Source organism: Macaca fascicularis, chromosome X, assembly GCF_037993035.2.
Source record: "Macaca fascicularis isolate 582-1 chromosome X, T2T-MFA8v1.1".
Lineage (NCBI taxonomy): Eukaryota > Metazoa > Chordata > Mammalia > Primates > Cercopithecidae > Macaca > Macaca fascicularis.
Window position 1 is genome coordinate 91,138,651 of NC_088395.1, and position 26,731 is coordinate 91,165,381.

Sequence of the window (26,731 nt, forward strand, 5' to 3'; positions counted from 1 at the left end):
TCTTCATCTGAGACCACCTCAGCCTGGACTTCATTGTCCATATCACTATCAGCATTTTGGTCAAAGCCATTTGACAAGTCTCTAGGAAGTTCCAAACTTCCCTACATCTTTCTGTCTTCTGAGCCCTCCAAGTCTCTAGGAAGTTACAAATTTTCTCACATTTTCCCGTCTTCTTCGAGCCATGCAAACTGTTCCAACCTCTGCTTGTTACTCAGTTCCAAAGTTGCTTCCACATTTTTGGGTATCCTTATAGCAGTGCCCCACTTGCAGTACCAATTTACTGTATTAGTCTGTTCTCATGCTGCTATAAAGAATTGCTTGAGACTGGGTAATTTATTAATGAAAGAGTTTTAAGTGACTCAATTCCACATGACTGGGGAGGCCTCAAAACTTACAGTCATGACAGAGGGGAAGCAAACATGTCCTTCTTCACATGATGGCAAGAAATAAAAGAATGAGAACCAAGTGAAGAGGGAAGTTCCTTAGAAGACCATCAGATGTTGTGATAGTTTGCTCACTATCATGAAAATAGCATGGGGGATACCACCCCATGATTCAATTACCTCCCACAGGGTCCCTCCCACAACACATGGGGATTATGGGAACTGTAATTCAAGATGAGATTTTCATGGGGACACAGCCAAACTATATCAGAGGTTCAACTAATTTACTTACATTCCTACCAATAGCATGTATTTGTCTCATCTTCTCCACATTCTCACCAATATCTGTTATTTTTTGAATTTTTAAAAATAGCCATTTTGACTGGCGTGAAATGGTATCTCACTGCAGTTTTATTTGTATTTCTCTGATGATCAGTGAAGTTGATCTGATCTTATATTTACTAGCCTCTTCATTTGGCTTTGTTTGGATTTAATTTATGTTTCTTTTCCTAGTTCCTTGAGATGGAAGCTTATACTGTTTATCTGAGACCTTTCTTCTTTTCTAAATACAAGCAATTAATGTTAAATTTACTTCTAAGTATTGCTTTGGTTACATTCTAAAAATTCTGATAAAGTATATTTTAATTATCATTCAGTTCAAAATATTTTCCAATTTCTCTTGTTTATTGTTTAATTAAAATATTTAGGGCATTTCCAGATATCTTTCTATTATTAATTTTTAGTGTAATTTCATTATGATTAGAGAACATACTTTTTATCATGTCAATTCTTTAATTTTTTTTAAATTGTGTTTTATGTCTCAGAAAATGATTTCTCTTGGTGACTGTTCCATGAACACTTGAAAGGAATGTATATTCTGCTGTTGGGTGGTCATTTCTAAAAATGTCAATTAGGTCATGTTGTTTGATAGTATTTTTCAGGTTTTCTACATTCTTACTGACTTCTTCACAACTTTTTCTATCAATTACTAAAAGAGAAATGGTGTAATCTCCATCTATAACTATGGATTTGTCTATTTTTATTTTCAGTTCTGGAAGTTTTTGCTTTAGGTGTTTGTTTGTTTGTTTGTTTGTTTGTTTGAAACATAGTCTCACTCCATCACGCAGGCTGGAGTGCAGTGGCACAAACTTGGCTCTCTGCAACTTCCATTTCCTGGGTTCAAGCAATTCTCATGCCTCCTGAGTAGCTGGGATTATAGGCATACATCAACACACCTAGCTAATTTTTGTATTTTTAGTAGAGACGGTGTTTCACCATGTTGGCCAGGCTGGTCTTGAACTCCTGGCCTCAAGTGATCTGCCCTCCTTGGCCTCCCAAAGTGCTAGGATTACTGGTGTTAGCCACCAGGCCTAGCCAACTTTTTGCTTTATGTGTTTTGAAGATCTGTTGTTAGGCACATATACATGTAGTATTGTTACATCTTTTTGGCAAATTGACTCTTTATTCTTTAGTTATGTAATGCCTCTCTTTATTCCTGGTACTAGTTTTTGCTCTGCATTCTACTTTGCCAGACACCAATATATATACTCCAGCTTTGTTTTGATTGCTGTACCATAGTATATCACTTTCTATATTGTATTTTACCCTATGTCTTTGTATATAAAATGTATTTCTTTTATAAAACATATAGTTTGGTTATTTGATCCAATATGACAATGTCTTTTAATTAGGTTCTTTATACCGCTACATTTAATGTAATTACTGATAAGGTAGGATATAGGTATACCTTTTTATTTGTTGTTTTTTGTTTGTCCCTCTGATATTGATCTCTTTTTTCCACTCCTTTTGGACTATCTGAATACTTTTTGGTATTCTGTTTTAATTTTTTTCTTTTTTGCCAATTTTTTTGCATATATTACATATATTAAGTGATTGTTTTAAGGATTACAACGTATATATCCATTTTTTCTTTTTACACAGTTAATATTTTACAACCTCAATGACAACTATCTAGGTCCCTTTTCCCTCCCCTCTTTGTGTTTTAGTCATCATACAAAGTACATCTCTATGTATTAGAAACCCTGATACACAATGTTATCGTTTTTACTTTCAACTGTCATACATATTTTAAGGAACTTAAGAAGACAAAAATAGAACAATATTTACCCAGAATTTACCATTTAGTTTGATCCTATTTTTGCTCCTGAGACTCAAATTTTCTCCTGCTATCATTTCCATTCAGCCTGAATAACTTACTTTAACGTTTTTAAGAATAGATCTGTTTGTGAAAATTTTTCTTAGGATTTTAAAATCTGAGAATGTCTTTATGTCATCATTTCTGATACATATTTTCATGGACTATAGGAATCTGGGTTGACTTTTTTTTTTTTATTTAAAGATGTTTTGGCCGGGCGTGGTGGCTCACGCCTGTAATCCCAGCACTTTGGGAGGCCGAGGTGGGCGGATCACAAGGTCAGGAGATCGAGACCATGGTGAAACCCCGTCTCTACTAAAAATAGAAAAAATTAGCCGGGCGCAGGGGCGGGCGCCTGTAGTCCCAGCTACTCGGGAGGCTGAGGCAGGAGAATGGCGTGAACCCGGGAGGCAGAGCTTGCAGTGAGCCGAGATTGCGCCACTGCACTCCAGCCTGGGCGACAGAGCGAGACTCCGTCTCAAAAAAAAAAAAAAAAAAAAAAGATGTGTTTCCACTGTTTTACATCTCCATGATTTCTCATGAGAAAAATTCAGTCATTCATATCCTTGTTTTCCTATGTATATGCTGTTTTTCTATGGCTATTTTCAACATTTTTTGTTACCTCTGGCTTTCAGCAGTTGGATTACTAAGTGCCTAGGCATAATTTTATTTGATTTTATATTATTCCAAGCTCCTTGATCTTGAATCTGTAAATTTTCATCTTTTGTAAAATTTGGGAAGTTTTCAGCCATTATTTCTTCAAATATTTTTTTCTACGCCAATCTCTCTCCTGTCCTTCTGGGATTTCAGTGACATGAATACTATTTTTATATCATCCCATAGGACTTGAGGTTCTGTTCACATTTCTACATATTTTTTTCCTCTCTGTTCATCAGATTAAATAATTTGTGTTGATTTATCTTAATGTTCACTGACTGTTTCCACTGTCTTCACCATTCTGCTACTGAGCACAGATGGTGCCTTTAAAAAATTTCAGATAATGAATTTTCAACTCTATAATTTCCATTTAGTATTATTTTGTAGGCTCTATTACTCTGCTGAGAACTTCTCACAGCTTACTCTTTTTCAAGATGTTTATTTTCATCTAAGGGAGCGTAGTTATAGTAGCTGTTTTAACACCTTTTGATACAATGCCAACATCTGGGTCATTATAGGTGTTGTCAACTCCTGTTGAGTAAGTTTAAACTCTATTTTGGGTATTTTGAATATTATTTGTTGGCAACCTCTTGAGAATGTTGTTTTGGCAAAATACAGTTAACAGGCAATCAACTATGTCAGATTCAACTGCAAATATATATATATTTTTAACTTCTGTCAGCAAGTCATTTCAGTTTTGAAATCCTTTGCTGTGTTATTTTAGGTCTGTCCTCACACTAGTACCATTTGGGTGGTGGTTTCAATGTCAATTCTATTTCCAAAGCCTTTGCTATCTATTTTGAATCTGTCCCACCCATGAGCAACTCAAGGATGAGCTTAAGCTTTCTACAGGTTGATGCCCAGTATTAAAGGATCCCCTTCCTCAACTCTTTCCTCTCCATGATTCTCCACTCACTGTACAGCCTGCAAGGGCCACTTTTCCTGGTCCTCTAGACAGAAATATAGGGTTTCCGTTAGAGTTTATTTTAGTTGTTCTATTGTCACTGCAGCATAGCTCTGCAACTGGAGCCACCATTGACAGAAAAGTGGAAGTGAGAGACAGAGACTGAAACTGACTCAGGATTTACTTTCACACTGTTGGGACTGCCGGCTGTTATTGCAGTTTTAGCCTGCAATGTACCACTCCACAGTTTCATGAGATGGATCCAGCCTTGGGTCGAAGACTTAAGAGAAATGGGGGAACACTGGGAAACTCACCAATATATGGTCACTTCAAATTCTGACTGCCATCCTCAATCTGCCTGCTTTTGTTTACTTTTAGGAATTCTGAGGGAGTTTCTTTTAAAATTTTGTCCAGTGATTGTAGCTGTAATAATCAGGAGAGAAGGTTATAGTGGGCTTACTTCATCTTGGTCAGAATTGGAAGTCTAGCAATGCATTTTTAAAATTTAGATCAAACTAAACTTTAAGGAACTTTAAGTCAAATTAAAGCTATATTATAAAATTAAAGCTATATTTATTACTGAAGATCAATACTTTTGGGTTGATATTACTGGTTTAAAATCTAAAACACACACACACACACACAACCGGTTTTCTTTCTCAGAAGCTTTTATATATGAAAATACAAATAACTACACTTTTGAATAAAATAAATATTAGAAATGTTTTGAAGAAAATAAAAGACGAGGGGCGGAGCACGATGGACGAATAGGAACAGCTCCAGTCTCCAACTCCCAGCGCGAGCGACACAGAAGACAGGTGATTTCTGCATTTTCAACTGAGGTACTGGGTTCATCTCACTGGGGAGTACCGGACGATCCCTGCTGGTCAGCTGCTGTAGCCCGACCAGTGACAGCTGAAGCAGGGCGAGGCATTGCCTCACCTGGGAAGCGCAAGGGGGAAGGGAATCCCTTTTCCTAGCCAGGGGAACTGAGACACACAACACCTGGAAAATCGGGTAACTCCCACCCCAATACTGCGCTTTAAGCAAACAGGCACACCAGGAGATCATATCCCACACCTGGCCAGGAGGGTCCCACACCCACGGAGCCTCCCTCATTGCTAGCACAGCAGTCTGTGATCTACCGGCAAGGCAGCAGCGAGGCTGGGGGAGGGGCGCCCACCATTGCTGAGGCTTAAGTAGGTAAACAAAGCTGCTGGGAAGCTCGAACTGGGTGGAGCTCACAGCAGCTCAAGGAAACCTGCCTGTCTCTGTAGACTCCACCTCTGGGGACAGGGCAATAACAAACGCAGCCGAAACTTCTGCAGACACAAACGACTCTGTCTGACAGCTTTGAAGAGAGCAGTGGATCTCCCAACATGGAGGTTGAGAGCTGAGAAGGGACAGACTCCCTGCTCAAGTGGGTCCCTGACCCCTGAGTAGCCTAACTGGGAGACATCCCCCACTAGGGGCAGTCTGACACCCCACACCTCACAGGGTGGAGTACACCCCTGAGAGGAAGCTTCCAAAGCAAGAATCAGACAGGTACACTCGCTGTTCAGAAATATTCTATCTTCTGCAGCCTCTGCTGCTGATACCCAGGCAAACAGGATCTAGAGTGGACCTCAAGCAATTTCCAACAGACCTACAGCTGAGGGTCCTGACTGTTAGAAGGAAAACTATCAAACAGGAAGGACACCTACACCAAAACCCCATCAGTACATCACCATCATCAAGGATCAGAGGCAGATAAAACCACAAAGATGGGGAAAAAGCAGGGCAGAAAAGCTGGAAATTCAAAAAATAAGAGCGCATCTCCCCCAGCAAAGGAGCGCAGCTCATTGCCAGCAACGGATCAAAGCTGGACGGAGAATGACTTTGACGAGATGAGAGAAGAAGGCTTCAGTCCATCAAACTTCTCAGAGCTAAAGGAGGAATTACGTACCCAGCTCAAAGAAACTAAAAATCTTGAAAAAAAAGTGGAAGAATTGATGGCTAGAGTAATTAATGCAGAGAAGGTCATAAACGAAATGAAAGAGATGAAAACCATGACACGAGAAATACGTGACAAATGCACAAGCTTCAGTAACCGACTCGATCAACTGGAAGAAAGAGTATCTGCGATTGAGGATCAAATGAATGAAATGAAGTGAGAAGAGAAACCAAAAGAAAAAAGAAGACAAAGAAATGAACAAAGCCTGCAAGAAGTATGGGATTATGTAAAAAGACCAAATCTACGTCTGATTGGGGTGCCTGAAAGTGAGGGGGAAAATGGAACCAAGTTGGAAAACACTCTTCAGGATATCATCCAGGAGAACTTCCCCAACCTAGTAGGCCAGACCAACATTCAAATCCAGGAAATACAGAGAACGCCACAAAGATACTCCTCGAGAAGAGCAACTCCAAGACACATAATTGCCAGATTCACCAAAGTTGAAATGAAGGAAAAAATCTTAAGGGCAGCCAGAGAGAAAGGTCGGGTTACCCACAAAGGGAAGCCCATCAGACTAACAGCAGATCTCTCGGCAGAAACTCTCCAAGCCAGAAGAGAGTGGGGGCCAATATTCAACATTCTTAAAGAAAAGAATTTTCAACCCAGAATTTCATATCCAGCCAAACTAAGTTTCATAAGTGAAGGAGAAATAAAATCCTTTACAGATTAGCAAATGCTTAGAGATTTTGTCACCACTAGGCCTGCCTTACAAGAGACCCTGAAGGAAGCACTAAACATGGAAAGGAACAGCCAGTACCAGCCATTGCAAAAACATGCCAAAATGTAAAGACCATCGGGGCTAGGAACAAACTGCATCAACTAACGAGCAAAATAACCAGTTAATATCATAATGGCAGGATCAAGTTCACACATAACAATCTTAACCTTAAATGTAAATGGACTAAATGCTCCAATTAAAAGACACAGACTGGCAAACTGGATAAAGAGTCAAGACCCATCAGTCTGCTGTATTCAGGAGACCCATCTCACACGCAGAGACATACATAGGCTCAAAATAAAGGGATGGAGGAAGATTTACCAAGCAAATGGAGAACAAAAAAAAGCGGGGGTTGCAATACTAGTCTCTGATAAAACAGACTTTAAACCATCAAAGATCAAAAGAGACAAAGAAGGCCATTACATAATGGTAAAGGGATCAATTCAACAGGAAGAGCTAACTATCCTAAATATATATGCACCCAATACAGGAGCACCCAGATTCATAAAGCAAGTCCTTAGAGACTTACAAAGAGACTTAGACTCCCATACAATAATAATGGGAGACTTCAACACTCCACTGTCAACATTAGACAGATCAACGAGACAGAAAGTTAACAAGGATATCCAGGAATTGAACTCATCTCTGCAGCAAGCAGACCTAATAGACATCTATAGAACTCTCCACCCCAAATCAACAGAATATACATTCTTCTCAGCACCACATCGTACTTACTCCAAAATCGACCACGTAATTGGAAGTAAAGCACTCCTCAGCAAATGTACAAGAACAGAAATTATAACAAACTGTCTCTCAGACCACAGTGCAATCAAACTAGAACTCAGGACTAAGAAACTCAATCAAAACCGCTCAACTACATGGAAACTGAACAACCTGCTCCTGAATGACTACTGGGTACATAACGAAATGAAGGCAGAAATAAAGATGTTCTTTGAAACCAATGAGAACAAAGATACAACATACCAGAATCTCTGGGACACATTTAAAGCAGTGGGTAGAGGGAAATTTATAGCACTAAATGCCCACAAGAGAAAGCAGGAAAGATCTAAAATTGACACTCTAAGATCACAATTAAAAGAACTAGAGAAGCAAGAGCAAACACATTCGAAAGCTAGCAGAAGGCTAGAAATAACTAAGATCGGAGCAGAACTGAAGGAGATAGAGACACAAAAAACTCTCCAAAAAATCAATGAATCAAGGAGTTGGTTTTTTGAAAAGATCAACAAAATTGACAGACCACTAGCAAGACTAATAAAGAAGAAAAGAGAGAAGAATCAAATCGACGCAATTAAAAATGATAAAGGGGATATCACCACCAACCCCACAGAAATACAAACTACCATCGGAGAATACTATAAACACCTCTACGCAAATAAACTGGAAAATCTAGAAGAAATGGATAATTTCCTGGACACTTACACTCTTCCAAGACTAAACCAGGAAGAAGTTGAATCCCTGAATAGACCAATAGCAGGCTCTGAAATTGAGGCAATAATTAATAGCCTACCAACCAAAAAAAGTCCAGGACCAGATGGATTCACAGCTGAATTCTACCAGAGGTACAAGGAGGAGCTGGTACCATTCCTTCTGAAACTATTCCAATCAATAGAAAAAGAGGGAATCCTCCTTAACTCATTATATGAGGCCAACATCATCCTGATACCAAAGCCTGGCAGAGACACAACAAAAAAAGAGAATTTTAGACCAATATCCCTGATGAACATCGATGCAAAAATCCTCAATAAAATACTGGCAAACCGGATTCAGCAACACATCAAAAAGCTTATCCACCATGATCAAGTGGGCTTCATCCCTGGGATGCAAGACTGGTTCAACATTCGCAAATCAATAAACATAATCCAGCATATAAACAGAACCAAAGACAAGAACCATATGATTATCTCAATAGATGCAGAAAAGGCTTTTGACAAAATTCAACAGCCCCTCATGCTAAAAACGCTCAATAAATTCGGTATTGATGGAACGTACCTCAAAATCATAAGAGCTATTTATGACAAACCCACAGCCAATATCATACTGAATGGGCAAAAACTGGAAAAATTCCCTTTGAAAACTGGCACAAGACAGGGATGCCCTCTCTCACCACTCCTATTCAACATAGTGTTGGAAGTTCTGGCTAGGGCAATCAGGCAAGAGAAAGAAATCAAGGGTATTCAGTTAGGAAAAGAAGAAGTCAAACTGTCCCTCTTTGCAGATGACATGATTGTATATTTATAAAACCCCATTGTCTCAGCCCAAAATCTCCTTAAGCTGATAAGCAACTTCAGCAAAGTCTCAGGATACAAAATTAATGTGCAAAAATCACAAGCATTCTTATACACCAGTAACAGACAAACAGAGAGCCAAATCATGAATGAACTTCCATTCACAATTGCTTCAAAGAGAATCAAATACCTAGGAATCCAACTTACAAGGGATGTAAAGGACCTCTTCAAGGAGAACTACAAACCACTGCTCAGTGAAATAAAAGAGGACACAAACCAATGGAAGAACATACCATGCTCATGGATAGGAAGAATCAATATCATGAAAATGGCCATACTGCCCAAGGTAATTTATAGATTCAATGCCATCCCCATCAAGCTACCAATGAGTTTCTTCACAGAACTGGAAAAAACTGCTTTAAAGTTCATATGGAACCAAAAAAGAGCCCGCATCTCCAAGACAATCCTAAGTCAAAAGAACAAAGCTAGAGGCATCACGCTACCTGACTTCAAACTATACTACAAGGCTACAGTAACCAAAACAGCATGGTACTGGTACCAAAACAGAGATATAGACCAATGGAACAGAACAGAGTCCTCAGAAATAATACCACACATCTACAGCCATCTGATCTTTGACAAACCTGAGAGAAACAAGAAATGGGGAAAGGATTCCCTATTTAATAAATGGTGCTGGGAAAATTGGCTAGCCATAAGTAGAAAGCTGAAACTGGATCCTTTCCTTACTCCTTATACGAAAATTAATTCAAGATGGATTAGAGACTTAAATGTTAGACCTAATACCATAAAAATCCTAGAGGAAAACCTAGGTAGTACCATTCAGGACATAGGCATGGGCAAAGACTTCATGTCTAAAACACCAAAAGCAACGACAGCAAAAGCCAAAATTGACAAATGGGATCTCATTAAACTAAAGAGCTTCTGCACAGCAAAAGAAACTACCATCAGAGTAAACAGGCAACCTACAGAATGGGAGAAAATTTTTGCAATCTACTCATCTGAGAAAGGGCTAATATCCAGAACCTACAAAGAACTCAAACAAATTTACAAGAAAAAAACAAACAACGCCATCAAAAAGTGGGCAAAGGATATGAACAGACATTTCTCAAAAGAAGACATTCATACAGCCAACAGACACATGAAAAAATGCTCATCATCACTGGCCATCAGAGAAATGCAAATCAAAACCACAATGAGATACCATCTCACACCAGTTAGAATGGCAATCATTAAAAAGTCAGGAAACAACAGGTGCTGGAGAGGATGTGGAGAAATAGGAACACTTTTACACTGTTGGTGGGATTGTAAACTAGTTCAACCATTATGGAAAACAGCATGGCGATTCCTCAAGGATCTAGAACTAGATGTACCATATGACCCAGCCATCCCATTACTGGGGATATACCCAAAGGATTATAAATTATGCTGCTATAAAGACACATGCACACGTATGTTTATTGCAGCACTATTCACAATAGCAAAGACTTGGAATCAACCCAAATGTCCATCAGTGACAGATTGGATTAAGAAAATGTGGCACATATACACCATGGAATACTATGCAGCCATCAAAAAGGATGAGTTTGTATCCTTTGTAGGGACATGGATGCAGCTGGAAACCATCATTCTTAGCAAACTATCACAAGAACAGAAAACCAAACACCACATGTTCTCACTCATAGGTGGGAACTGAACAATGAGATCACTTGGACTCAGGAAGGGGAACATCACACACAGGGGCCTATCATGGGGAGGGGAGAGGGGGGAGGGATTGCATTGGGAGTTATACCTGATGTAAATGACGAGTTGATGGGTGCAGCACACCAACATGGCACAAGTATACATATGTAACAAACCTGCACGTTATGCACATGTACCCTACAACTTAAAGTATAATAATAATAAATAAATTTTTTTAAAAATTAAAAAAATAAAAAAAATAAAAGATAATAGCAATAATATATTTCTAGGCATTTTTTCTTGGCATTTTAATTTTCTTGGCCATAAAAATAAATGCTTAATGTTTAATTGTATAGTCCCTAGTTGTTCTGCATAATTTGGTATGAAGACGTATGAAGATTCTCCAGTTGCCACTATACTTCCACTTCTAAGATATTTTGGGAAATCAGTCATTCTGGAAAGCTAAAGTGTATACTCTTTTGAGCAATAAAACTTTACTTTTCATAAATTTTCATCTTAGATGAAAATATTTCTGAGCTACCATATTCACTCTCTTGAGTTTTTTAAACAGGGAGTAGAGAAATAAAGTCTTTTTTTTATAAGACTGGGTCATCATTATAAACATAATTTAATAAATGGTGTTCTAATAATTGTGATACGGTGTCTGTCTCTTCATTAAAACACATTAAACTCCTGCATATCCTTTTTATAGTTTCTCTTTTACTCTCCTTTGTCTGTCATCGTTTGTCACGCTGTCATTGGGCTTCCCTTTAGCAATTCCCTCTCACCCCTAATTTGCCGGGTTTTGTTGTTTTTCATTAGTTTGTTTTTTCTAATCTGGTAGAAGACCAGAATTTTCTGGAAAGGCCTAAGAGGTTCACTCATGACTCTATCATTTGGACCTTACCTTGTAGATTTTGTGACACTTATTTTCTTGAATTTGCTGGATGAATGATATATGTGAAGGATTACTACTGTGCCCTTTTACTCTAGTGATAATCTATAGTAGTTAAAATGGCTATTTTGTTTCACACATTATGAGCTGAGCAGTAGTGGAATAGAAAGTTGGATTAAAATCAACCCCCCTGACCATGTGGATATATGGTTGTGGTGAAGTAAAATTTATGGCACTAATTATTTAGTAAACAAAATAACTGCCATCTTTTGCTTAATACTTAGGAAATAAGGCAAATAAAAACATTAGATGAAATATTAAATTACTCTTAACAACACAGAGCAAGCGGGACTTCCGTTGGAAGAAAGAAAGAGTTGTTGTAGAGGTTGGGGACTCTTGGATCAAACAAACTTTGGTATTCCACTCCCAGGTCAATATGTCAATTTTTGTGTATCAGTGATAGACAAAGGGAAACCAGTGGGTCAAGTTCACCTCTGCTGATGTTACAGAGAAAGTTTTATCCTCAACTGTCTATACAATGCACGATAATCTGCTTTGCTCTGCCTTAACCAATCAGGCAGACCTAAGAGTATGGCAGAGAGAGAGAGTTCCTTCTCTTTGTCTCACATACTATAAGCTTCTGTATTACAGGAAGCAAATTTTCATCTTTTTTATTAACCAGCTTCCAAAACAATGCCTTGGACATAGTAAGTGCTCAAATGAGTTGCAAAGTATTATCTCCACTTCTATTTCCTAAAAAACTTTTGTGTAGATTTGATATTACGTCTTTCTTAAATGCTTTGTAGCATTAATGAGTAAAGCAACTTGGGTCTGAAGATTTCTTTAAAGGAAGATTTTAATTAAAAATTCAATTTATCTTATTAAATATAAAATATTAAGTTACTGTTTTTCTTTTACAATTGATTTTAGTAATTTCCAACTTTTAAGAAATTGATACATTTCCTTTAAGTTATGGAATGTATAGTCATATAGGTTAACTTTGTGGGTATACTGTTTAATGTCTGTACAGTCTATTGCTATACATTCTCCCTCATTATGATATTGGCAATTTGCGTCCTCTCGCCTTTTTTCTTTTTCTCTAAGATGTAACATTTGGTTTCATTGCCTTTGTTCATTGCTTTTCTATTTTCTATATCAATTATTTATGCTCTTAGCATTATCATTTCCTCTTTATCCTTGTTTTGAGCTTAATTTGCTCTTCTACTAATATTTTGTTAAAGTGACCCTCAAGTAATAGATTTCAAGTTTTCTACGTATCCACTAAATTATCCTTTTATTTCTCCTCTACTGGCCTTTGTGCTATTATTGCTACACATTTTGCTTTTACAAATGCTACTAAATCCCAAATAAGTTGTTATTGTAAAAATTAGACAGTCATTGCTTAAAATGTTTTTTTAAATTTAAAGATCTTTCATTTGTCCCCACGTATTGACTATTTCCAGTACTCTCCTTTCCATTATGCACGATAAAATTTCAATTTGGTATTATTTTTTTTCTGTGTGATGATTTCCTTTAACAGTTTTGATAGTGTATATCTGCTAGTGATGTATTTTATACTTTGGTATGAGTGGATGAACTTTTATATTGCTTTTTTCATATATAAAATTCTAAGTTAACTCATTTTTTTCTTTCAGCACATTAAGAATGTTGCCCCATTGTTTTTTGTGTTGCATTGTTTCCGTGAGATATATCCTACCATTGTCATATTTGTTATCCTATACTTAAAGTGCAGTTATTTTCTCTGGTTGCATTTAAGATTTTCTCTTTTCTATGAATTTCAATTATTAGATTATGAAATACCTTGGTGCCATTTTCTTCATCGTTCTTATTCATGGGATTTGTTGAGCTTCTTGGTATGTAGGTTCGTAGATTTCATCAAATTTGTAAAATTTTCAACTGTTCGTTTTTAGATAATTTTCTTCTACTTCCCACCTTGTGTGACTCACAAAATATGGACGGTAGGTTGAATGACTTTGGCTCACAATTCACTGTTGCTCCATTCATTTATTTCTCCTATTTTTCTCTCTACTTTTCATTTTGAATACTTTTTATTTGTGTGTATTAAGGTTCACTATTGTTTTTCTTCTGCAGTAGCTAATCTGCTGTTAAAATTATCCAGTGCATTTGACATTCATATACTATATTTTGTCTCTAGAATTTCAATCAATGTGGATCTTTTTAAAAAATCTATTTTGTTCTCATCTTGGTTGTGCTTTCTTCTACCTTATTGAACATACGGAATGCAGAAATAGCTGGTTTTTTTAAAACATTCTTCTCTACTAATTTGGCACCCTTTTTTCATTCTGTTTTTCTTATTGCCTTCTCACTGGAATATGAGTTGTATATTTTCCTATTTCTTTGCATGCTTGGGGATTTTTCATTTAACATCAGATATTATGAATCTTGTCGTTGGGTATGGTCTGTTTTTGTAGTATTTCAATATGTTTGCCTTTGTTCGGGGATATATTTAAGTTACTAGGAATTGGTTTGGTTCTTTTGAGGTTTGCTCTCGTCAGGCAAATCTAGAATTGCCTTTATTCTAGATCTAATTTGCTCCATTACTCAGGCAATACCCTTGTGAGGACCTTCTTAAATGTCTCTTGAAATATGATGTTTTACAATCTAGCTAGTGGGAACATAACCATTCCTGGTCCTGCATGAGTTCTGAGGATTCATTTGCCTGTTCCTTTATTGTGGTTCTTTCTCCGTCCTCATCAGTTTCATCACACACTTGAACTGATCATTATTCAGAAATTTGAAGGGTCCCTCTACAGATCTATGAAGCTCTCTCCATATGCAGTTTTCTCCTTCACTGTGCAATGTTCTCTCCAGTACACTGTTCCTCAAATTGTAGGCACCTTTGTACTTTCTGAACTCTGAACTATGTCTTCTCAACTCAGAGAGACCTCTAGCCTTTTGGGGCTCCTTTTACCTGAGCTTTGTCTGGAAACTTTCCCAAAGCAGTAAATTGGGACATTCATAGGGCTCATCTTGTCTCCTTTCTCTAGAGAATCATGGTCTTGTGCTGCCTTTTGTCAAAGGTCTAAAACTCATTATTTTCTATTTTTTTCTGTTTTTTGTTTGTTTGTTGGTTTGTGTTTAAATAGTTAAGATAAAAGAGGAAATCCTGTTACTGTTACTTCATCATTGTTATAAGCAGAAATTCAGGTGACCTTTTGGAGTGGTGGAGTGGGAAGGCTTTAGGAGTTTGGATACCTCCATCCTATTAAGCTCTTAAGCTTCATAACTTGCTAGTCTTGTGACTTTAGCAGAGATAAGTGACCTCTGGAACCTCAGTTCCTTCATCTGGAAAATGGGAATATAAAACCTGTCCTATTCTTCTTCAAATGATGTGTCATCTTCATTAAAATACTTAATAAACTGCAATGTGCCACGTCAAGTCTATTTTTGTTAATAGTTAACATATCATCAACTGGCCATCAGTACTGGGAATAACTCTTTTAATGTACATCAATCCACTCCTACACAACTTATATGTGAACCTCAAACGAAGGATATGTACATTATGATATTATGATGGCAAAAGGAAGACTGATTCTGAGACCCCTGCCTATGCAATAGGAGTTTAATCTTTCAAAACGTTTGAGAAGGTGAAAGTTAAGCACAACAAATAGCATGGTGTCCACATATGCATGGAAGCCACTCCAGAATTTTTTAGTGTAAATTTAATATTACAAAAAGCTTTTTTTTTTTCTTTTTTCTGAGCTGGAGCTTCACTCTTGTTGCCCAGGCTGAGGTGCAATGGCACGATCTCGGTTCACTGCAGCCTCCACCTCCTGGGTTCAAGCAATTCTCCTGCCTTAGCCTCTAAGTAGCTAAGATTACGGGCAGTGGCCACCACGACTGGCTAATTTTTGTATTTTAGTAGAGATGGGGTTTCAGCTCTCTATTTACTTTATTTTATAATCATCTTGCCAACGTTTTTAGATATTGCAAAAAATAAATTCCAGCATTTTCAAAACATAAAGTCTAGTGACAGACATCTGTTTATTCTAATACTATGAAAGTAGGCCGGGCGCGGTGGCTCACGCCTGTAATCCCAGCACTTTGGAAGGCCGAGGCGGGCGGATCACAAGGTCAGGAGATTGAGACCATGGTGAAACCCCGTCTCTACTAAAAATAGAAAAAAATTAGCCGGGCGCAGTGGCGGGCGCCTGTAGTCCTAGCTACTCGGGAGGCTGAGGCCGGAGAATGGCGTGAACCCGCGAGGCGGAGCTTGCAGTGAGCCGAGATTGCGCCACTGCACTCCAGCCTGGGTGACAGAGCGAGACTCCGTCTCAAAAAAAAAAAAAAAAAGAAAGTATATTGTCTGTTTATTAAGCTATAATTTACTGAAATGTATTGCACACATCTCTTATCTTTCTTTTTAGAGATAAAATTGACCTATATTGCTTAGGTGAAAATAGAAACAAAAGGAATTTTAATAAAAATTTATCATACGACTTTCTCAGGACACAAAGAAATTGTTCACTGACCTCACTTTAAGACACACCTAAAATTATGTAATTAATATTCGGTTTTGTCAGCTACATAAAACATATTCATAGTGACGTGAACACAAATTGCAAGAAAATTTTATGTACACATACTCCACATAAATATATGAAAGTACAAAGGGACGTATATGTCTATAGCTACATCCCTAATGACTAAATTCTAAAGAGAGCTTCTACCAAACAAATGCATTAGCAAGTAAATATACTGGATCTCAGAATGTTTAATCAATGATAAAAATGTATTAGCCTTTAATGACACTTGCTTTATTCACATGGTAATGTGTTCAAATAATATACACCTAAAACTATAAATACCTAATCATACCCTCAGATATCAGAAATAATAAATACCTAGTATTTGATAGCACAACGGGGTGGCTATAGTCAAAATAATTTAATGATATATTTAAAAATAACTAAAAGAGTATAACTGAATTGTTTGTAACACAAAGAATAAACGCTTAAAAATGGATAGGCCATTTTCCATGATGTGATTATTATACACTGCATGCTTGCATCAAAATATCTCATGTACCCCATAAATGTGTACACCTACTATGTACCCACAAAAGTTAAAAATAAAAAAATTAAAAATACTAAAAAAAGTAAAAAGATCAATTTCAAATAGATAAACAAGCTGAATGACAAAAACAGAAATAGGGACTCAACTGAATGACTGATTTCCTTTAGCTCTGTTTTTATGCAATCCCACATGCATCCATCCATACAGAATATATGACAGTGATATATAGCACTGATAACCAGTGATATATAGCATCTCCTAATGAGCTAAGTAGTACCTGGATTCATTCATATTCATCGAGTAAATTTTGTTTCAATAAATTGTTTTTCTTTGTACATTTCTAGCCCTAAAAAAAAAGTGCAAGTAAATCACTTCTACCTTTCACTGGAGACTGTTTGTACTGCCACAACCATTGACGACTAACATTTCACAATCTTGCAAATCACAGTCTTGTTAATACCTTTAAAATGTAGGTTGTATTTTAACTTACTAATGAGGGAAGTACACAAAGAAATAGACTATTAGTTATCTTATAACTCTCATTCCTGATTTTGCATCAACCTGCAGAAATTTAGGGGAAAAAGATTTAGGCACACATTAGAGTTTAGGGGGATATCCCTCAAAGTACACCATCAAGTGGTAAGTAGGTAACATTATATAAACACACACATATATAGTGTAGAAACAACATAGAAACACGCATGTATTTAGATAACGAAAATGTGAAAGCATAAATTTATCCCCACCAAGAAAAGGAAACTCTTGTACAATTTTGGTGGGGATTTAAATTAGTACAGTAATTATGAAAACAGTATGAGGTCCCTAAAAAATTAAAAATAGAATTCCTACCATATACGATCCAGCTATCCCACTTCTCAATATATAGCCAAAGGAAATAAAATCAGTGTCTTGAAGATATATCTGCACTCCCATGTTCACTCACTGCAGTCTTATTCACAATAGCCAAGATATGGAGTCAACCTAAGTGTCTATCAACAGATGAATGGATTAAGAAAATGTGGCATATATACAAAATGGAATACCATTCAGCTTTGACAAAGAAAAAATAATGTTGTCATTTGCAACTACATGGGTGAACCTTGAGGACTTTATGTTAAGTGAAATAAGCCAGGCACAGAAAGACAAATACTGCATAATCTCACATATGTGGAATCTAAAAAAAGTCAAATTCATAGAAGCAGAGAGTAGAAAGGTAGTTATCAAGGGTAGGGAACAGTGGAAGATTGGGTAGATGTTGATCAAGGAATACAAAATTTTAGTTAGACAGGAAGAATAAGTTCAAGAGATCTATTGTACAACACGGTGACTACAGTTAATAACCATGTATTGGATACTTGAAAATTGCTAAGAGAGTGGATTTTACATGTTTTCACCACAAGGTAAGTATGTGAGGTAACTGGTATGTTATTAGCTTGATTTAGCTGTTCCACAATGTGTACATATATCCAATAATCATGTTACACACTATAAACATATACATTTTTGTCAATCAAATAATGAAGGATTATCCCCACAAATACTTTAAAGAATAAGAAAATGCGTAGTGTAATCATGCTCAAGACTTCTTGGCAAAAAAATAAAGAAATTGCATAATGACTTAAAAGTGTCATAGAGCAGAACCCCAAATCTGATAGCCACAGGTAAAACTCCTCCTTTATTCTTCAAATGAAAAAAATAAAACAAAAACAAAAGATACTTAAGGCAGAATATCTCAAACAGAGACCCAAAGATAGATTTTGTCAGTGTAGCAAAAATTTTGCTTTTGTTTTTGTGGGTAGCCTCTAAAAGTTGGAAAAGCCAAGGAAACAAAATCTTCTCTAGAGGTGCTAAAAAGGAAAGAACTGCTGACACATTTATTTTAACCCAATGAGACTCATTCAGACTTGTGCCTTCCGGAACCATAAGATAACAAATTTGGGCTGTTCTAGGGCAATAATTTTGTCGTGATATGTTATGGAAGCAAAGAGACAACATACCATTCCCCTTGAGGAATTTGGTGACAGTGAACCCAATACAACTACATTCTTCTGTAACACTCCGTTGAAAAGTCAAGTAATTAAGATAAACATCATTTCAATGGTAAAGTCATTGCTATCACCAATGTAAGTGGATATACTCAGAGGCTTATCGATTTTACCTATGACATTTGTGTAGTTTTTTTCTCTTAATGATGCAATGTATACTTCAGAATGGAACAAAGCTGATCTGTATTCATCATACAATATATAATGGAGAATGCTTAGATTGCATATTTCTTTACAAATGTGAAAACACACTAAAGAAAATTCAGGTTTTTGTTTCTATGATCACCAGCTCTTAAAAGTCTCTGTTGTACAGGACGTCAGATTTCACTTTACTTCAGTGCTTCTCAGACATTAATACACATATTAGTAACTGGAGGGGGGGGGTCTTGTTAAAATGCAGATTCCGATTCTGCATATCTAGCTTGGGGCCAGAGATTTTGCAGTGTCTAAGCGTCTCCCAGGTGATGTTCATGCTACCACTCTATGGAACACACTTTGAATAGCAAGGGAGGGATTCACAAATCCCTACCTGAGGCTCCATATGACAAACAATCCTAAATTCAAAAATTTTTCTCTGCATTCAGTATTACTAGGTGGGAGAACAAAAATAATCTCAAACTGACTTCCCACATCTTTTAACCATTTATTAGTGATGAAAGTGAGCCTAGATAAAATGTCTGACTCATTACTTTAATAACTAACATATATATTCAAAAATAAATTCGTATGACTATACTTTTGTCTTAGAATAATGAGGAGGAGTCAAGACTGAGCATTCTAATACCTAATGTAATACTTCCCACTAATACAGAATATATTTCTTCTTCCACATTTTACAATGCCTGGATCTCTTCCAGTTGTTGCTTTGTTGAGGGGTGATATGGTTTGACTCTGTGTCCCCACCCAAGTCTCACCTAGAATTGTAATCCTCACATGTGGAGGGAGTAACCTGGTGGAAGATGACTGGATCGTGGGAGTGGTTTCCCCCATGATGTTCTCATGATCATGAGTGAGATGCTGTAAAAGTGTTTGGCAGTTCCCACCTCACTCTTTCTCTTTCCTGCTGCCATGTAAGACGTGCCTTGCATTTCTTTCAACTTCCACCATGATTGTAAGTTTCCTGAGGCCTCCCCAGCCATTTGGAACTGTGAGTCAATTAAATATCTTTTCTTTATAAATTACTCATTCTGGAGAAGTTCTTTATAGCAGTGTGGAAACAGATTAATACAAGGGGATTTCAACACAACAAATTTTCGGTCTATGAAAGGGCAAAGCTATTTTGAAAATGTGTCTCAGGTGATTACTTTCTTAAATGACACAGCTATTCCATCCATAAAACATACAATAGGTATACTAATCTAACCAAATAAGAAAATATTGAATCATTAAATTAGTGTATTAGAAAAGTTATATAATACTAGAATCTACTTTTTTAATAAAATCCACTCATGAAGTGCTTTCAACATTGGTTGGTTTGACAGTAAGAATGAATATGGGTCTATGTGCCTTCTGCCAGTGAAGCCATTGGAGGTCAGCACAATGAGCCCTTTCCCCTAAACTTCAGCCTTTATTTATTCAAAAAATGTCGTCTCCACTCAGGAAAAAAAAAGGGAAATATTACTCAGAAGGAGTATATTATTATACTAGAGGCTCAGAAGGAGAAAAGAAACTAGGAGCTTAGAAGGAGAAAAGAAGCTAGGAGGAAAATACACATGTTGTATGTGTGTGTGTGTGTGTGTTTATATGAATTTATGTATACACATGTGTGTGTGTGTATAGATATATATATGAATACATAAATTTTTTGAAAAACAATGAAGATAGGCCTCACTCTAGCTCCTTAACCTATACCTAGTAGCTTAACAGTTGAGAATGCAGTGTCTAGAATAACACCTGCTCTCAAATCCTGGCTTTGCCACTCAGTGGTACATGACCCTGAATGAGCACCATACACCAATACTTGCCTAATTACAAAAGCGCTTAGTGGGAGTATATAAGCCACATGTTTGCATTACTGTTTTTAGAAGCTTGAAAGAAACTGTCCCTAACTCCAAGGGAAAAGGGGTTAAGGAGATAGTTTGCTAAATTTTGCCACCCTGACAAATAATAGGCTTAAAGATTCTAAGGATCAACCCAAATGCACATATGTCTACTTGTGAAACAACAGAATTTTTGTGAAACAAAAGGTAAGACAGATATTGTTCTAGATTTCTTTACAGATGGAAGATGTAAGGTGAAGCATTTAATTGACTGACAGTATAATTTCATGTATCCAGTTGCCTTATACCTAGATCTCTGGTTTAACCCAGGCAATTTTGCTACTAGTTGGCATAAGAATGACCCCGGCCGGGCGCGGTGGCTCAAGCCTGTAATCCCAGCACTTTGGGAGGCCGAGACGGGCGGATCACGAGGTCAGGAGATCGAGACCATCCTGGGTAACACAGTGAAACCCCGTCTCTACTAAAAATACAAAAACTTAGCCGGGCGAGGTGGCAGGCGCCTGTAGTCCCAGCTACTCGGGAGGCTGAGGCAGGAGAATGGCGTAAACCCGGGAGGCGGAGCTTGCAGTGAGCTGAGATCCGGCCACTGCACTCCAGCCTGGGTGACAGAGCGAGACTCCGTCTCAAAAAAAAAAAAAAAAAAAAGAAGAATGACCCCATTTGGACAGACAGGTTTCAACTTATTTCCTTAAAATTTCATGCAGACTGGAAAGGTATTACGATATCAGTGATAGCTTCTGAATATGCCAGCATCTCGAGCTCCCTTCTTATGCATAATATATCTCTAGAATTATCAATATTTGCTTCTAAACTAGTGTACCTAGATATAGTGTACTCAATGCAAGTATATTAAGAAACCACCAATTTCAGTTTTAGCTCACTGACTCCACAATAAAATAAAAATCAACAATTCAAATTTTATTTATTCTGTTGGAGATTGCACTATAAAAATATAATTCCCTCTGGAAGTATGATACAATTTTAAAAGCAGAAGGCAATAAATGTTTTTAAAATGTATTTTATGCAAAGTTTCATGCCATATTTTTTCAATCAGGACTGAAAGAGTGCGTTTTAATAAAATATCTAAAACAAATGTAAATATACACCATTTATTTGGGTAATCTTACAAATCTCTAACTTCGTAGAAGTAATATGGTGTTTATGAAATGCAGTGCACACACACACACACACACACGTCTCAGATTCCAGAGATTTAGATCCTAGCTAAAGCTCTGCCAAAAGTTCATTATATTGACCTTAGTCAAGCACAACTTGGTGATTACAAGTCAAACCCATGATTGGGTCTTGACTGTGACATGTAGTAGCTGTATGGACCTGGGCAAATCAACTGCTTTGAAATATGTTTTTTCATTTGTAAAATGGGAAATAATACTATACACTCTTTCATATAGATTTTGTGATGTTTAAACGCAATAAGATATATAAAGTTTTTAGCACAATGTCTGGCACTAAGTGCTTAATAAATATTAGTGTTTATTAATGCTAGTAAAGTACCTCACTTCTTTGGCCTTCAGATTCTTTACTTGTAAAATAAGGGGATTGGCTTATCATTATAAAATCTCCCCCAACTCAAACTCTACAACTTAAAGAGAAAACCCAATGTCATCCTCCCAGATAGAAATTGTAAAACAAGCTTTAAAAATATATGTCACACTCATTTTTTTTCATATTTTATTTTGAGCTCTCTAAACTTAACAGCATATTTCTAAGCACCACATTCTATCCAGAGTTGCTTAAGTTTGATCAGTTTTCTCTACTGATCTACATGTAAATGTCTAGGAAAGTCTCAATTACTATGAAAGCTGGCTACAAGCTAAAACAGCTTTGAGGAGTTTCATATAATGTAGGTAATCAGAGAAAAGGTCAAAAGATTTTCCCTTATAATAAATAACATTCATGGTTCACTTGCAATTATCTATAATAATGATGTTCTAATTTACAGGTTACAACACCCTTCTGATTACTTTTAATCCATGTTTCTACGTCAAAAAATTTTATGTGATATTGAGATGGTACCTCAAAGTGAGGCAGGAGCCAAAGTGAAATATGTGAAAAACCTCTGTATTAAATCATAATCACACTATCATTCAAGTAAAACTTGAGGTCTGCAGAACAGTGCAATTTGAAGCCTAAGGGATAGGAAAGTGACAACCAATATATAATAGCAATTATAACAATCATCACAGTGGTCATCTCTGATTCAAGAGATGTACACATGAAAACTATCAGGAATAGTCAATATAAGATAGCAATTGTAGATAAAATGTAATAAAAAATGAGGAATTTGTATATTTTTAAAGATACATGCAAAGAGAAGTATAGAACAATGGAATACCTCTTTATTTAGTATTTTTCAAACTGAGAAAATTACAGACAGAACCGCTTCTGGGATAGTGTTCCCTCCCTTGATCTTGTTTATGAGGACATTATATATTTGAAGGCCACCCAGTAAATAGAGATCTCTGTAATTCCTTTCCTCTGACTTACATTCAGGTTTATTTAGTCATTGGAGGGTCTCTTGCCTGACCAACGATGAATAAGCTTTCACATGTGTACAGTTCTCTCTATAAAAATACCGCTTCATTTCCAAGGAAATTGTTTTCTGGGGAAAAAAAGAACATAAACAGCTACAGCTATTTTGATTATTCAGTTAGGTGCTACGGACAGATAATAAAGAAATAGATGGCATGGTTCCAACCCTTAAGGAAGGGTTTAAAATCCGGCTGAGGATTCCAGTCTAACACACACACACACACACAACAACAGCAACAACAACAACAACAACAAAAGAGACAATACAAAGCAACCCACAAGCAAGTGACAAAGACAAGAATTAATGTGGGAATTCTAGGAAAAGTGAGGTCAGTAACATTTGGGTTAGATTAATTTGGAAGGCACTTGTGGAGGGGTGCAATCTGAGTTGAGTTTCCAAAGCGAGTAAGATGTGAATTATGTAGAAGAGAGGGCATCCTAGGTGAAGGGGATAGTAATGGTATAAGGAGCAATGTTATACAGGTAGATTGTTCTCCCTAACTGAACATTAAAGAGAGTTGAGCACTGAAGAATAAAGGAAAATAAGACTCCTGCATTACAATGAGGCCAGATTATGAAGTTCTTTGAAATTTGAGTGGAATTAGGCTTGAAACAACAGAAAATAAGGAACCAAGAATATGTTGGTTAAAGAAAGTGACCTGTTGAAAGAAGTGTTCACAGACCACTAAGGATGTGGAGCACAGGTGAAGACTGCCTAGGAAGCTCCTACAGTGACTAGATAAGTGGTGATGAGAATTTAGATTGTAAAGGAGGAATGGTGAGAGAAGTCTTTCAAAGGAAAATTTACCAGTACTTGATAATCCCTTAACTATGAGAAACAGAGAAAAATCCAGATTCCTCTGTAAAATTGTCAGGAGTCTATGATCAGACTGTGAAGGGCAATTAATAACAATACTGTACAATCTATTCATCAGGAATAGACAGGCAGGTTGTTCTTCATTGTTCCTCACAACTGCTGAGTAATAAAAGCCTTAGTATAAGTAATGTAACAGCGTTCCCAATGAAGGAGTGAAGGAAAAGGTCTCTCAAAATAATGTTTGACTTCAGTAATTCTAGCAGAGACACAGAGGAAGAAGATGGACTTAGCACCAAACTTGAAATGGAGACTAAAGACTTATAAGAGATTGTCCCAAGAAGAGATAAAGACCAGAAAGGAAAATTTCTTACTCTGAGCCTCCACAATGGACTTCATTCTGAGTCTTTCCAAAGAATTTAGGGTTCAAAATCATTGTCATCCCAAATCAGAGCTCCTTTAAGATTAAAATTTAGATTCATTTGAATAATTAGTGTTTATTTTTCCAAACAGTTTCTTATCTGATAAACTTCTATTCCACAAATTCTTCTAGAATTCATTCTGTTATTCAACATCTAATACCTGGAAATTTAGAATTTGCCTTCTCAAATTTATAAGGCTCATTTTGAAGCTGGATTTACTCAGTAGGCCAGTTTAAACTAAATGGCAGATCCCTCCCCATCAACTGGTGCTTGAAACATCACAAGGTCTGGGATGTTCCCTGGGTCTCTACTTTCCAAATTCAGCCCAGAAATGGCTCAGCCCCACCTCTTCCAGTGAAACCGAAACAGCGCCTGTGCAAACTCCACGCCTATTCTCCTCACAGTGACCCACCCCGCCCCCACCAAGGTGCTAATGCGCAGGCGCAGCGCTCTCAGTGCCTTTGAGTAGGGCTGTGAGAAATCTACTGTCCAGTGAAATCTAGAAGTGGTAGAATTCAATCCCTCCTTTCTTCGGAGGCAGAGGTGCCACTTCCTTCTACTACCCAACCAGAAGCGCGTCCCAAACGTCGCCCTCTCTCGGAGCAAGCAAGGTCTTTCGCTCTCTGGCAATCCCCATTGTATCCCTATCCGCAGCTCGTTTCTAATCTCACTCAGCCGCCAGCTTTCGCTAGGAGGATAGAGGCACTTCGCTCCCTAGGATCCGCACCAGTTTTTTGGCTGCCTGTTTAGGCCACGAAACCTATGGACCCCTCCACCCCCAACCTCGCCCCAAACTAGGAAAAGCATTATCCCGGTGCCTTGCCCGCCCTCCTTCGCCCTTCACACCCACTCAGTGTTGAGTGCTTACCTCGGGTGTGGTGCGGTTACGAAAGCAATCAGCGGAACCCAGATCAGGCCACTGCTGGGGCAGGCGGATTCAGCGAGATTTTTCCTGGGTCTCCACTGCCGCTTCAGACAATGAAATCAGCGTGTCCGATCATCAATTCTCATCATGATCGTGACGTCACAAAAGACAGCGGCCAATGGGAGCCTGCGATCAGCTCAGGACAGTCCTTGGCCTCAGCCCAGAACCCAAGAGTTGGGAGGGGGGAAGAGAGATGGCTGCCTGCAACTGGGCTGCCTTTTCCTCGCACAAATCAGCTACATCCACGGCCAGGGCTCTCTATACCTTCCTGAATAGCTGTGAACACCGAGCATCCCTGTGACTATAGTAGTTACATGCCAGCCATTTGAGCAGGTGCTGCCTGGCCTTCCAACTTGAAATTGGGTTTTAACAAAATTGTTACATGCTGCCAAAACCAAATGATAGCATAAAGAAATACAGTCCTTTGTGGTCGGTGTTCGATTGACAGGTAAATATTCAGTTTTACTAAAATCAATAAGGTGTCAATCGAGACTTTAAAATTTTACAGTAAAAGCAAGTGTACTGTTATACGTGACTGGTGGGCTCTGATGACGGAGGAAAGAAACTATGGTTTTTATTCATCCAACCTCAATTCCTAGTCTGCCAGAAGCTACTTGGGTGATCACCATTATACCATTACACAAAAAAAGTCAAGTCACACGTTACATCATTTAACAGTTACTTGATATACTTCCCAGATTTGCTGGATGCCATGAGAAATATAGAATTCATTGATTCTCTGCTATCATAGAACTTGCAACATCATTTGGAAGACAAGATTAGCACACAGTAAATATTCACAACAATAAAATAAAGTACATGATCATGTGCTCAGTCATTAACTACAAGCAAGAGCTACATTATTTAATGATTGGAGATATCAGTGAAGTGGAAAGTCAGGGAAGCATTTTATGTAATTAAGACTTGAGATGGTTCTTGAATGGTGAGTAAGAGAGGATGGAAGGCACCGTCTTAAAGGGGAAAGATAGGCAAAGGTAGAGACGCATAAATTCATATGATGTGAGGAAGCCCATGATGAAATCATCTTGACAAATAGAGGGCATATGCTAAGGACTAGTGGTAGATGGAATTGGCTAATAATAAAAGCCTTTGAAAATAGGCAGATATCTTTTATTTGATTAAATGTTACCAAAAGCCATAAAGCATGTGACCTCAATCCTCTATGGTCAATTAGTCACAGAGGAGTTGATGTGATTTTTTAAAACAAAAGTCAGATTATGCCCAACTTCAGATTGTCC

The 26,731-nt window shown here is 37.5% G+C and overlaps 1 protein-coding gene across 8 annotated transcripts in view; it reads right to left on the reverse strand.

Annotated features, from left to right (window-relative positions):
• The window catches only part of HDX (highly divergent homeobox), a 193,789-nt gene extending 168,256 nt beyond the window's left edge, over positions 1–25,533 (reverse strand). For 6 of the 8 annotated variants that reach the window (XM_074029324.1, XM_074029322.1, XM_065538698.2 and 3 more), the window contains exon 1: positions 25,416–25,533. The gene's annotated coding sequence lies outside the window, so the exon portion shown is untranslated. Of the gene's footprint in view, positions 1–4,413; positions 4,523–23,266; positions 23,382–25,415 lie in introns of those variants that run through there. The other 2 variants (XM_005594041.5, XM_065538697.2) reach the window with 2 other exon arrangements.
• Between the last annotated feature and the right edge of the window lie 1,198 nt (positions 25,534–26,731).